The sequence below is a fragment of the Thunnus albacares genome, chromosome 21, assembly GCF_914725855.1.
Source record: "Thunnus albacares chromosome 21, fThuAlb1.1, whole genome shotgun sequence".
Lineage (NCBI taxonomy): Eukaryota > Metazoa > Chordata > Actinopteri > Scombriformes > Scombridae > Thunnus > Thunnus albacares.
The window spans coordinates 18162117-18177909 of NC_058126.1; positions in this window are offsets into that span (position 1 = coordinate 18162117).

Genomic DNA, 15793 nt, shown 5'->3' on the forward strand with positions numbered 1-15793 from the left:
GCATGCAAATATCAATAGAGATCCTTACAACTTTTTTTCCATGGTCCATGCCTAAACATATTATCCTTATTAGAAATGCCAGCCAGGCATGCAATTGACCTCCGTAAGTCCAACACTTTTTTTCCACAGTAAACTCTGCATAAACCCAGTGTATTTAATGCAAATGTCTTTGGACAATCTTGGGGTGGAATCATATTGGACCTTGCAGTGTGTATTGGAATTTGATAACCAAACCATGCGTGACGCTCCCAGTACCAAATGGAAATGATATTTTCAATCATGCTCAGGCATGGAAAACAGAGTACAAGTATCAACCAATATAATATTAATAATAAAGAAAGATCTACCCTTCATATCAGCCAGAGGAAATACTTTTAATGTTGCAATATTCAAAAGTATGGTTGTCTCCATGCACACTTTGTAGAGGGGGATATTTCATTAATATTTTTTAATGAATTAGCACCCTTATCTCTATTTCCTGTGCCCGACCTGTGCTAGCCTGGTGTTTAATTTCAAAGTAATTTTCTTGCTATATGAGCATGCCGTTTATGTATTAATGTCATGGGCCTCGTCAGCCAATGCCATGATTTATTCCAGAGTAGCGGTCACATACATCCTAATATCTTAAAAATAAGCCCCAGAGAAATGCTGTAATGAGAAAACAATAACATTAACAATATTAGCAACAATAATGAAAATAATTGCCGGTGAAGCAACAATGGTAATCACACATAGAGAAATACCTCTGTGTTTGACCGAATCGTACACAATTATCATGCATGTGTATATAATATAATTAATTCTATGTCTGAGCCTCTTACCCCGAGGCGATCAGCATAGAATCAGTTTTGTATGTATAATAGATCAGAGCGCAGTTCATGAATAAAACAAACGTGGGGAGTATGCAGCAGTGACTGTGAATGTTTGTCTTTGGACAGCAGAATCAAAGTGAACATGTAATATTGTGATAATCCATACTTGATGAATTCAAGGGGCTGACTTGCCTTAGCTAAATTCAGCTAATTTCCAGACATGGCTTGCCTCCGTAATTGAGTTTCCAATAACATTATGATTATTCCAGCCCACATGATAATTGAATTCAAGGTATTTTTTTCTTAACACTGCAATATTGTAGATGTGTGATTATTATGCATTTGCATGTAGATTTCAGTGCCTTCCTGAAACTCATCACTTTTCTCCTAACTGGATTTCCTATATTGTAGTATACATTTGGCTCATAACAAATGACGGGATCCCCTCTCGTTATGAGCACGGAGTCAATTATTCCAAAAAGTTCATTTTTATATCAATTTTACCCGAGATAATGGTATTGCAAAGAAGATTCCTCCCAAAAAAAAAAGTCTCCAAAAATCTACCCAGTGTCGACCTGTTTGTCATTCTCATTATACATGAAAAGTGAATATTTTTACTGTTGAACTCATCAAATTCACATCACTGCCAACCCTCCTCCCACGCTTCCAGTTTGATCCTGCTTAAGAAATGCTATCAAACTTAGACACCCTGGCCCCAATGCTCATCTGTTGCATAATGTAGGCTGTATAGGCAGGAGTGGTGCGGGTGTGAATGTAATTTTCATTAGGCTGATAGAGCCTCCACAGATTCATCCCGTGCATAGTAGTACAGTAGGGGCACAAAGCGGAGCACAGAGCCGGCTGCTGAATATGGGAGTACTGCAGTATTCTTTTCAGAGGCACAATGCGCCAAATCCCCTTTCCTCACAGCTCTAGGTGAACTAGTTGGCATCTTCTGTACCCCTGCATGAAAATGAATTTTTGACAATGCAACACTAAGAAGTCGTTGCATTCATACATGCATAGCAGCATAAACACCCCCCTACAAGCCCCCAAAAGTCGGAAATTATTAACCATATAGCCTTGCATCCAAGCCCGCCTCAGACTCACCCTGGAAAGCAGAGAAGCTTTTGAGTGCGATGCTGAACATCATCAGCACAGACACTGCGAGCTTATGGCGAGAAGTGGGTGGTGCTTCGGCATTAGTGTAGCATTAGCTTCTTGCACTGAGTTGTGCTAGCTGTCACATCGGGGGATGACTGGGCAACTAGTCGATGCTTTGAGCTACTCGGCACACATGGATGGCTGTGAATGGAAGCTCTATCCATTCTCATCATTTGGAGTAGCCACAGGGCCCGTACAGTGAGGATGGCACCAGCCAAGACATTATGCCAGAGTTTAGCTGTTGTTTTGCATAAATGTTGAATCATGCCAGCGTCCTTTTAGTGTGTAACAACAGACTGCATTGATATTGATTTAATGCTCACTAATATTTAAACTGCCCTGAGGGATCGATGCTGTTGAACATGATTTAATATGGCCTACTAGTACAGATATAAATACAGCCACATAAAACAGAGAATCAATTATTTGCTGTTTGATTTAACTTCTTCAGAATGTTGCTAAAACTGACTTCGAATCATATCGGTTTTATTTCAAAATGAGATATCAGTTTTTTTAAAAAAAGTGATGGCTACTGTTACAAATAACTAAAAGCAGTATTAATATATTATTGATAGTGATTGTTGTATTTGAGGGATGATTATTATATTAAAAAAAATATGACACAGTGCATCTTAATGTTTTAGTGATATTAAATGATCAACGTCAAGCAATAATGTACATATTTTTCTTTTCTTTTCTTTGTTTTGACATAGTGGATATATATCATTTTGGAAGTGAACTGAATCCCTGGTGATGAGGAGGAATGGGGAAAGGAAAGCCAGACATAAGTAGGAAAGAAAGGTTGCAACAACTTTTAACAAAACATGACATGCGAATGAGGGCTGAGTCCTCATTTACATATGCTGACATTTTGCAGAGAATATTTCAACGTTAGGCTGAGCTGTAATGAACTCCTGCCAGGGAGCAGTCAAGGAATAATGTTTCCATAAAGGTAACCTGTCCACATCTCCTGCAGGAGAAAGATGTGGAGGAGGAAAAGAGACATTTTTTTTCTCTCCCTCTCTTCCTCCGTGTTGGGTGTTTGGTAACAAAGGGGTATTTTTCTTTCAGCGCGCTTCATCCATCTTGGCCGATACTGATTTAGTGTATTTTTCCACGCTTTTTACAGGCTAATTGCACACAGCGTCGGTGAATTTGTTAGTGGTGACACCTTGCCTACCCGTTGGGAATGCATCTCATTACCGGACGCAATGTCCAGGAACATCAGATATTATTAGCTGTCATTAATCTGCCATATATAGTGAAGGGGGAGAATGGGGGAAAGAAGGGCAACAAAGGACACAAAGAGGCAAATATGATGGCTGCTAAGTGCTGTGTGGTAAGGTCAAAGTTCATGAAGGTTAGCAAGAACCCAGGTGGACAAGTGGATGTGGTGAATATGAATGATGATATTTGGATGAATTCTTAATCTGGCAACAGACTTTAAGATTATTGCAGCCAACAAATAATTTATTTCCACCAATATATAAAAATTGTTTAAGTCTCTACAGTTAGAAAGAAGCACTTAATTGAATGACAGGTCAACTAAAATCAAACTCGTCTTGTTTGGAAAATCCCCACATTTCAGAATTCTCACAAATATGACAAAACCAAAACAGAAATGGAAATCCATCCAAAAAAATTGTCCCATTCATTTGTGCTATTGCCATGGAAAAGAGGAGCACAGATGAAAAACACAAATTTGAGAGAAACAACACACAGAGCTGGGGGTGAGTCAACTTTGAGAGAGCGTGATGAACTTATATAAAAGGTAATAAATATTTTCACACACATCACATTGTACTATTTTTATAGTTCTAGTTCTAGTTTCCAGCCATAAAAGAAAATCACATCTATGTTGTTAATAATTCTATTTATAGGAAATAGTTTTGTTTCATATCAACCCAGTGTAATAGCTACGTTGGTCCACAGCATAAAACATATTGGTTTCATAGTAACGGCTCTAAAATTGTGAGATGCCTACATTTTTTTTGAGCCTATTCTTCTCTATTGGTCTGCGTTCACATCACGTGACTGTCAAGTTTCTATCTGTGAAAACAAAACAAAACAACAACAAAAAATGGCTGATATTACTTTTATTCTCAGTGGAAAATGCAATATTTTAATAAAATTTAGTTAATTTCTATTGAGAAATTTGCTTTTTATTTTATCTTCGTTCAGTGAATGTATATGATATTTAGTTTGTTAGTCGTTACAAAGATTTTTTCAGGCTTTCTAATATTGCTATGGTGGTTGCTATGGACGCTGCTATCGCTGAAACCATGTAGTTGCATGTTGTTTGAACCATTGTCTTTGTGTTGTGTAGTTATCTGAGCTGTTATGTTATTTGCGTTATTTTATGTAACTGTTTAAAAATGTTCTTTCAAGAAAAAATGCCCCAGGGATGAATTGAATCTGAAATCCAGAATTTGAAGCCTTGGCTTACCTTCCCTTACTGCCCTCAGTTGTTGACTATACTCACATGATAGCTGAGGTCAAGAGCTCTCTATAACAGTTGGTCCCAGCTGTATGATTTTACCTCATGACTCATGGCCCACACTATAACAGACTCAGTCCAGCTTGATCTGATCAGTTGTGGAACCCAAATCATAAATATGATCAGCTCAAACAATCATGTCGATTATTAATTTCAAAACTGAACTTATATATATTTTACACACACAATGTATTTTATCATTTTCTTTTTTATGGTCAAATTCAAATATTTGAACCAGTAACGAATGAAATATATGTTACTGAATATTTATATTTTTCATTATATTTCTCCATTTTATTTAAGACTTGCTTTGATTAAAGGCCTGTGCACAGTGAATAATGTTTTTGTAAACAGATCAACTATTTGGTCTGTTTTTGTCATGTTTCAAACTGCGTTTTGTTCTCAAATCCTATTTGACTAAAATGAATATGACAACCTTAAACTAGATTTTCAGAAGAAATTCATTCTCTTTCAATGCAGACTGATTGTTGCCCAAAAGAGTGTGCTTTTTTCCACACATATGTTTAATTTGATACAGCATCTTTGGCTGTTTTTCCTGCACAGCCCCGCCTGAAGACTGCTACATGCATACTAGATAGGATTACACCTTCTAAGCAGATTTCGTTGTGGAAGGGTTAACACAGATCCCCCTGCTTTGCTGAACAAACAGGACACCATCTGAAGACACAGGAACTAACCGGGCTCTCATTAAGAGATTTTTTTTCTTTTCTGGAGTAGGGGGGTTCTGTCCTGCTTTTTTGTAGAAGAAGCACGTTGCGGCCTCCTGCCGTGTCGCCTGGCTCTTTGAGCAAGATGGAGTATATGGCCTAATGACTAAAAGTTCCTCTATAAAAAGTATACAGCGCAGCTCCCTGCAAATTGAGTTTCCTCTTTGTGCCAATTGAGGGTGGTTTATGTAGGCTGCGGGGAGTTCCTTTGAACTCTCATTCCAAAAAACTCCAGATTCCTGGGTCAATCCCTCCCTCCCCTCCAACTCCTTTTCCTTCTTATGTCCCACCAGTGGTTAAGATAGAGGAAGAGGAGGCTGCTGTCTCAGACACCCAAATTCATGCCACATTGCACAGAGCGGTCTCTCCAGACAGAATGAGAGAGAGGAAAGAAAACACATCTTAAAATGAGGTTAAGGTGGCATGAAGCAGGTGTTTCTCCTCTCCTTTATTGGTAATAAATGAGTTTGTAAATTGGACTTTATTGGATTAAACTTTCTAATGGTGTTTACATAAGGCCAAGGTAGCATAAAGTCATTAGACATTGTAGCACTTTCTTTATTTAAAGTGGCATCTTAGAAGGCCAATCAGGATGCCTTAGTTTCTTTACTAGAGAATTTGATAAGACCTTATTTGATGAAAGCAGTGAAGGTTTGGACTTTAGGGATATGACACGGAGCACAAAAAATAACTACAAACATAGAAAACTTAGTATAACAGTACGGTTGTATGTCTTAAAAAATGGAAAAATGAAAACTCCTAGGACAAAAATTCCCAGATACATTTTGGTTACGGTAGTTGATGTTAGACTTCTTTCATTTTGAGAGACAATATATTAATGTCAAATAGTGATATAAGATTTGAAGCAATGCAATAATTCCCCCCAAACAAGCCTCATTTTTAAACTTTTCAACTCATAAATGCTCTTGTTCTTAAGGAAGAAACAGCTACAAATTAAGAAGGCCTGCTTGCAAATAAGAATTTGCCAAGAGGTACTTGCTGTCTTTCTTTTGTCCTCAGCTATCTTTATTGCCAAAAGCGAATGTTGGCGGCATCCCATGTGGAAGCAATGGGGGCCTGGATGCCCAGGACTCAGCCAAGTGGCAGCGATTGTTTTCCATGTTGGGGGCATGAAAGCTGGGCTCGTTCTACACTAATCAAAACCCCCAAAAAGGTCTCAGTATAAATCCCAAGACTTCTTCTTCTTCTTCCTCTTTTCCCCCACCCCGCCATCTTCACAATTATGCACACACATTGCCATAAATCTAATGCGCTTTCATGATCTGTGGGAGCAGAGTACATAAAACGTGTTTGCCGGATTTGCATACAAACATACTTATTCTAAATCCCCCTCAGAAGTTGTAAATGATTGTCTTTTCTTGAAATACATCTCAGCAAATTGTATTTGGGCATGTTTATGAATCCTATTATGGCATGGGTTTTATCATATTTTGTGGACAGTGATGGCTTCTCAGCATAGCTGTTAAGAAGAGGGAGAGAGGGGCCTTGGGCGATAGACTTTGTCATTTGTTTCAGATGGGCGCTGGATTCCCCTTCATTGCTCCATGACAGGTTCACGGTACCAAGATGGATCTCTGCTAAGTCCTTGCAAGAGGAGTAATTCAGTAACTACTGTCTACTGAGCGGAAGAGGCTGCATTCAACGTTCACTTTGGTCTTTGATGCAACACTTTTGAATGCATTATTTTGGATCTTAACATGATGCAGTAACAGCAGCAGAATCTCTCTTTGATTGTGGCCTTTTCAATTCAATATTTTTTACACCCTGTAAACATAGTGACATAATCGAGTGGAGTGTTGCATAATAAGGCCACAATAGAGCAGTATTTATCAAGAGCTGGAAAGCTGCTGGGCAGGGAAGAGTAGGAAGACTTTGTTAACAGTGCCTGACAGGCCTGGGCTGCCAAAGAGATTATAATATCTCTATGTGGTGTGTTTCCCTGTAGCAACTGAACAGCCAAGGTAAAGTACTGATGGCATATACACTATCTGGAAGTAAAAGACAGGCCAGGTGGTGACAAGTGTCTCACGTAGATTAAAATAAGAGAATCGTCTAATTTTTCAGGTGATATTTTCAGAGTTGAGTCTATTCAACGATAAATCAAATGCATTTCAACAATGTCATTTGAAATGTAGTATATTATTTTCTCTAGTTTCCCTGTAGGACCAGCTGGGCTCACGGACTCTTGTCAGAATTAGCCATTAATTGGTGGGACAAGCTGCTGAGTGGGAAGGTCATAAACATTTCAAGAGTTATAAAACTTTCATTAAGTTCTCACGATATCGCGCCAGTGAATGACCCTCTTGCTCTCTCCCTCTCTTTTTGTCTGGGTGGCGTTGAAGAGGGGAATGATTGTGAACAAGCGGCCTCTTTGTGACGGAGGGAGCCTTTTTCAAACTGTCTCGGCCTCTTGACTCGTCCTAAGCCAGAGATCAGAGCTTGGAAAGTGGCAAAACAAAGGGCCGATTTAATGAGATTGTAAAACAGGCTGAGGAAAAGGAGGGGGTTACCAAATAGCCAGACTGCCAGCTCTGGTCCATTTCAAAAGGTCTTTTCAGGATCTCCTCTAAGCCGCCTCAATATGAGCAAGAGGAAAAAAAAAAAAAAAATCAAAGGACTCCAAATGCTCCGACAGATTTTGACATGAGGAAGATGTGGACATTTGTCTGCTTTTTTTCCACACACAAAAAAAATGCATTTCACTTGTCGGAAAAGTCTGTATTTTTCCCTCCCTGGAATTAAAATTCTTTTGATTTCAATCATCAAATAAAAGAAGTAATTTCAAAGTACTGTTAGTCACATCTAAATTACTGCAATTTTGCTGTAATTGACAAGCAGTTAAAATCTGAATATTTTAAATGGGAGCAACTGAGAATAGATAAATCAATAAAAGAAATCAATGACCATTGAAAGAAAAACATATTTACAACAGCTTTAAGCTTCAGATCAGTGCACTTTGCAAAGGAATGATTTGAGTGAAGGAAAAAAAACTGTGGTTTGTGTTGTGATCTTATAAAATAAATAAATAAACTGTCCAATTATGATAGTCATAAGGCGGGACTTCTTGTTGTTTACACACACACCCTATAAATAGTACTGGCACACATTACAAAGGAAACAACATTCCCATTCATGTCCCTGGCTTCTGAGTTGCTCTTTCTAAGTAACGCCAGCTTCACGTTTATCGCGATACATCTGTCACGTATCTTCACCCCCAAAATCTCTGTGGAATTAGACCATTTAACCCCTCCTCAGTTGTCATTAGAGGAGGGAGAGAGAGGATGGAGGGATGGAAGGAGGGGAGGGGAGGAGAGGAATGAAAACAAGCCAGAGTTGAGGAGATAACCATCAGGGTCCTAAACCCATTATCTGGCCCCTGTCCACTGTTGAGTGTCAGGAGTCACACCCAGGTCCAAGTTAGCCTGGAGCTGTTGACCTGACGGTCTCCGCTGACATTTCCATTCAGATGAATGGCTCTTCGCTGCATGCTAGGAAGTGTCCAGTTTGACCCTTACCTGCCCCAAGATTCCCTCCCTTATTAACTGGGCTGTGGCCCTCTGTCTAACCTGTATTCTATTGCCTATCACCCCCTCCCCACCTCTGAGGCTTCAGTAATAATGGAGGACAAATGAAGCCAGCCAGCCCTAATGGTGGTGGTTTTTAATGACACTGAGCTTTTGTGCTCTTTTCATTTAGACAAGGAGTGAGAGATGAGGAGGAAAACCGCCGCAGCACTGGGATAGTAAAACTGCGGCGAGTGGCGTACCCTCGTTTTAAGGTTATAGGACACAGTTAAGTTCCTTCCGTGGCACAGGCAGGCGTGTCAGTAATGGGCTCGTCAGGGCACCGCGCCGTACACAGCTGTTTCTTTTATGTTCTTTAATTTGCTCGGAGGAAGGATAAAGCGTGTGAGTGTGTCTTTAAGGAGGCCCGTGGACTTGAGAGACCAAATACCAAAAGGACCTTCATAGGTGCACTGTAGTTAACCAATGTAATTAGCAAGAACACAAGTAATCAGTCCAGGGAAGTGTGTCATTAAATGGCATCCCCCCATGATTAATTTGCTGCTCGTAACGACGAAATGAACCTTCTCGGTGTCCTTAATGACCCTGGTTAATCTTTTAAAGAAACAGAGAGGAGAAAAGACAGCCAGAGAGAGATAGAGAGAGAGAAACTGACAGGGAGAGGGAGAGAGACGAGATATCAGCTGCTCACATCAATACAACTGCTTGCAGTTACATAAGTTTTCAACCATAGCCAAGCTGGACTACTGAAATGCCATTTCGAGTGGCTTAGTAGCAACACACACATAAACAGATACAACCCACAATGATCTGTTCTGTTGGATAATCCCCCTTTAGAGCTATTAAAGAACAGAGGCAGCACATGGCACCCAGCATCTGACACCATGCTCTCTAAAGTGGAGGTGGCGAGGAGATTAGCGCAAGGAAAAGAGCCCTATTATACGCCCTGTTGCATTATTAAACACACCTCCACGTAATTCATTCTTCGGTGGAGTACATATTTGTCTTGGTAATTTTTCTTAAGCCATGATAAAGCAGAATTAACCGTTTGAATTAATCATGGGAACTAATGCTTTGATACCAGGCCGGGGCCCTTGCGTCCAGCCAGCTGCACTGGCCGGGGCCCGCCTGCTTAACACCAGAAGTGCCAAGCATATGCTAGTTGGGAGGAGGAGGGCAGATAGAGAGGCCTGGGTGGGCAGAGAGGAGGTCCCTGTGGAGCCCTTCACAATGAAACACAATATCCTCCTCCTCAGACGCGTGCAATGACTTAAACACTCCATTGTATTAAATATGAATGAGGTTCCCCATTGTCCGGGTGCGGGCGAGCGGGGAGACTGTGTTGTCGATTAGCCACATGATTAAGCAGACGACACGGTAGGGGCCGCTGAGGTAAATAAAGGCCGCCTTCTGTCATTTCCTTGTCCCCAAGGGGCCCGCGCCAATGGCTCCTCACAAACTTAGCATGGTTAAAGCCAATTGACGGAAAAAGTGATAATGTATGAGTGTGAAAACAGCTGAGTGATAGAAGAGAGGGAGGGATCGAAAGGGAGGGAGGAAGATTAACAGGCTAGGAAGTGGATGTGAAGGAAGGAGAGAGAAAGGGAGGAAGAATAAAGTATCAAAAGGGATGTGGAGAAAAATATGAATGGAAATAAAAGGACAGGATAGAATAGTAAAAGAGAAGGTGATGAAATGTTATGGAAAGAGAGGGGGAAGAGAGAGAGAGGCAACAGAGGGTTGGGAGCTGCAATAAGCAGCGCCTTTGATTAAACAGGCAGGATAATTCAGTCATGCTTCATGTCAGGTGTTTATTATCACATTGTAGCATTTGCATGTGAAAAAGACGCTAGCGCTGGCTTCGCCTGGCCCTCTTTCCTGCTTTATGATTGGCCGACATGGCATCTGCGCAACACTGTTGCAAAGCCCCCCTGTTAGGAGTGCATGAACCCAGTCACGGTTATTCACACTGGGCCCAATATGTCAAACGGTTATTATTGGCAGTGTTAGCCAAGAAAACAAATAGAGGCAGAGAGGCTCGTAATGAAAGGGAATAGATTGTTTTAATCAATTCTCCTCATTAATCAATTTGGAGCAATATGTCAGCGATACAATCCCAGTTGATATTACTGACGAGTCACATAAAATGTAATTCTGTAAAGCTTGTAATCACAAGGGATCATTGCAGTTTTATATGCTATATCACTTTGTCTTTGATTTTATTTTTTCTCATCTATTGCTTGCTGATTCAATGGTTCATTTCAAAGATTTTTTTGTATTTTGTGGACATTGGAAATATATATTTTTTTAAATGTCACTACATATTTTAACATTATACATATATTTACATGTTAAAAACATGTTACATTAAAAACTGATGAATACTAACACAATGGAATTTTGACAAAAATGAAAACAGTAAAAGTTCATAATTTAGGCTGTAGAAGTTGACGCTTTTCCCTCTGCTTACCTTGAATGCCCATGTGAAAGCTGTCTTTTGGGGAGTCTCATCACATCGTTGTAACTATGATCTCTTCCATTTTAACGATACCAAGCAGCTAACCTTAGCCGACTCTCCTGTCAGCATCCCACCCTCCCCCTCTTCCCCCCCATACCCAACCCCCCACCAGCCCCCTCCTATCCCGTCGCGGGACATTCAGGTAACTAATCTGCCTTTAAATATGTCTCGAAGGAAGCGCGGCTAATTAGTATCGGAATTTACTGCCTTCACTTTTATTGACTTGTCCTACTTCTCCAATAATTAACTAATGAGTAAAGTAATGAGCTATGTCGTTCAGTCGTGCTGTTCAATTAGAGTGCGGAATCAATTATTGAAAATAGTTTCTGATGCCAACGCCTGGTATGGCGAATGAGAGTGCATGCAGAAAGGGGACAACTTTGATGTATCAGGCCCTTTGACCAAAATGACGTAACTTTAAAATGAATAGAAAAACAGAGGCCTGTCTGTAGCAGGCTATGAAATATAGCTATGTAATCAGGACAAAATACAACAACCATACCACAGTCTTTTTTCAATCCTAATACCCTGTTACATGATGTCAGACGTGCTATATGTTATTGTTAATTTGCACTTTCAGAACTGCTGATGAAACATGAGCATACACCAGACTACTGCAATGCTCTTAACCCAACACAAGCTTTCTCACAAATCCCATTGGAGCTGAGATGAGGTCTCGCAGTAAACAATGTGTCATTGAGGTATTTCAGAGCTTAACAAAAACATTGGGTTCATTATAGAAAATTAATTAGAGTAACACACTCCCAAGTGTTTCGGCTGATAATGAACTCTCTATCTTGTCAGGCCAATTTAGTCTGACGCTCTTTGATAATTATGTTTACATCAAAATCAATGCCCCTTGTGATGAAATAAGCTAGAATTTATGGTTCAATATTATATAAAGGGAATACTGTAGTTGTGTAATTCATAATAATTATGTTTTCAAAGTTTTGTTTTGGTATTTGTAGTAGAAAAGTTGTATTTAAAGGCCTGGAAAACCCATTTTCTCAATCTGCTTCTTATTATGAGTGATGAGGTTCTACATGAAAGTTCATGTTAAATTTGTGCTTATTTCACATGAGAGATTTCAGTTTTTGGTTTATCAGGTACTTTCTTTTCCCACTGATTTGAAGTGGGTGGGGCTCAGTTGGAAACAGGTGGTGGCACATATTGTATTTCTGTGTATCAATCAAAGTTTACGCATATTTGAATCAAATTGTGGTGACAATATATGGGTGTGTCTGTGTCTGTTGCCATAACTGTCAAATTTGATCAAACCACACCTACACAGTCTTAATGAAGCAGTTTTTGAGTGTTAAACTCTTAATAAATAATAACAGAGGATGTTTATTTCCGAACATTAACTGGTTGCTGCTAATTTAGTCATGAATATTTAATGTGATAGAGAAACAGATTTGAAAACAAGTTTTCAGGGGCTTTAAAACACAAATTATTTAAATTTCTTTTTTCTTTTTTTTTTTGCATAATTATCTTAAAACTAAGATGGCAAACTGACATTTCAGTTCTCACAAGATGAAATATGTATTGTGCAATTGAATTTGTCATATGGTGTTTAAATTCTGCTGCGTTTTACTACTGCTTTATGAGATCCAAAATGAGCCTGGGAAAGGAAACCAGCATCAGTTAAGTAATATTATGAGAGGATTTAAAGCACTTGTGGGTCATGCCAGTACTGGTTGGTGTAACTGCAGTGGCGGAAACATGAATAAAGATAGTTGGACAAGCTCCCAGTTTCTTCATGGCTGAGTCATTGTTTTTAAAAAATGTCCACATGAAGGTACACGCATAGTGTGGCTTATGAAACAGCTGAGATGTTATTGTGAGTGTGTGTAAGAAGCCTGATCTCAATCATCTACCCATTTAGCTCACACTGACCATAAAAACTGCTGATAATTCAATTGCATTAAACAGACCTGTAGTTTTTGCTTAAATAATAATGACTTTAATTGGAAGTAGAGGTAGGACAAACACAAATGAATCAGGCTTTGCATATCATTAGAAGTGCTAGGTTTTATCAAATTAAGAAAAAAAGAAAGAGCAAAAGTATGTAGAGAGGGGAGGGGAAAGAAAGAGGGGGGTCCTGTGGAGAGATATGGGGGGAGAAGAAATGAGAAACCCACCGCAGTGTTTTGGCGGTATCAATATTCTATTAATATTCACAATGCCAGAGGTCCCGGCTGGTATGCCAGTCAGTGCTGAGCCGATGTGACAGGGTCCCAGAAAGACGTTAAAGCCAAGGACATTAAATTCCCCCTGACAGCAACCTTGGAGACCGTCCCAGGCATGCGTTGCTTTGACTGCGGTAAATCAGAGAAATAAACTCAAAAGAACATAATGGAGTCGGTTCTCATCATTATTATGACAAGCAGGTTTATTTAGTGTACAGTTGGCTCTCCCTCTGCTTCTACGTGTGTGTGTAAGAGCATGTGGATGTGTGTGTGAGTGCTTGCTTTGCTGAGCTCTAACAAGACAACCAGTGGTGACTGTCAACTGTCAGATATTCATGTAAACCGAAGCTGCTGTTGGACTGTACATGGAGGAGAACGTGAAGATTAGAATGAAACCCACACTAATTCTGGGAGAAAACCACACTCATAAGAAACAAATAAACATACTGTGGTAAAATGCATTAAACCTGCAATGCGGAACTTTTACATATAAATGAACATCCGTTACATGCGAGCCCTTGCCAAACAAGTTCACACAATGCTGATTAAGGCTATCACCACCAGATAAATCACAGTATATGGAGTTTTTAATCTGCTGTCGGGTTTGACCTTCCAGTGCTGGCTGGATGAACGCATACTGTGCATGCTCTATGGGCAGAGCATGCACACTAGAGACTTCTGCCGGCTGAGCGGCTAACTTCCAGTTAGCCCTCTGCTAACTTGAATTGGGATAAAATAATTTAATCATGCAGCTCTTCTAGACTTTCCAAATATTATCTGACCAAATGGATGAAATTCTGATAGTGAAACGAGTCATTTTGCAGGGGTTGTGTGACGCTCAAAACAATTAGCTCATGACGTCAGTACATGTCAACGGTGTTTTTGTAATTACATTTTTTGTATGTTGCATAGGACTACAAATTATGACACATACTGTGGTATAGATTTCACAGCAAGAACTGCTGAGAAAAAACTACAACTTTAACTTCCGGCCATGATAAGTCAAGATCCAAGATGACACATTTCTTTATAATTCTTCATGTAGCACACAATATGTAGATCATATATATATGATTTAAAAGATGGGGATAACCCACAGACCTCCCTTGCAACTACAGTACATACTGCATTTGTTCTTCCGATTACATCCACAAAATGAGAAATAAAACAACAGCTTATGGCACCACAGACAGCCTGAAGCAAGCTATCTGGGGGCCCCTCTATCATCCTTGTCTTCCATTCCCCCTCCTTTATAGAAGTCTTGGCCAAACCTTATCATCATTGCTCCCATTTGAATAGTATTACAGACACGCTGGCCAGGGGAGATGGAGATGTCATAAAACATTTTATTGATTTTTTTTTTTTTTTTGCTAGTTGTCATCTTACATTAATATCACCAAATAACTGTACAGCTCCTGTTTTTTAAGTGTGGCTTTTGTGGAACGTGTCACACTTTTTTTGCCCCCCCTCAATATGTCGTAACAGATTCTGGTGACGTTATCTTTCTGGTACAGCGTGACTGATCCCTCTGCATCTTGTCAGGCTTCTTGGAGAAAGGCCTTTTTGACATGCACAGCCATGCTGCAGCAGGATTTGACGTGGCATGATGAACAGTAGACTTTTACAGTGGGTGACTTCCTAGTCCTACGGTCTGTGGTATAGCGGGTGTATTGGAGTGTATGCATGTATATGTCTATGTGCACATCATGTATAGGGGTATGTTCGTATTCCTGCATGTGTTTCCATGCGATGAATCCAGGATCACTACAGCAGTAAGGATATATCAATGCCTGTGTGCCTGTGTGTGCATGCATTTGTCGTGCCAGTGTATATCCTGATTTGTGTGTGTGTGTGTGTGTGTGTGTGTGTGTGTGTGTGAGCCACGATGTTGTATAATGACAGATTCACACCTTTGCAAGACAGCACCAATGTCCACACGCTTAGGCTGTTGTCCCCAATCCCCCTTCGCCTATCCCAGCTTCTTCTCTTCAACTCGCCTGGCGTGAGCAGGTGACAAGCTCTCTGGAGGTGTGAGTGTGTGTTTACCTTTAGTCACACACATTCTGTCAGGTGTCACTCACAGGGATGGAACAGAGATTGAGCTGAGAGTGAAAGGACCGCGGTCGTTAGTCGGTACATACTGTATATGCAGACACACACACTAGTATTCAGGTTGTGTGTTCACTCGTGTGCTCAACAAGTGAGTGGAGGTCAATTCGTGTACTCCTGTGTTTCCTGGTTTTACCATTGCCAGCAAGAACCCAACTACACACACACACACAAAAACCAACATACATACTGCTCACTAGCATTGTTTTAAACAAAAACACACGAGGAACA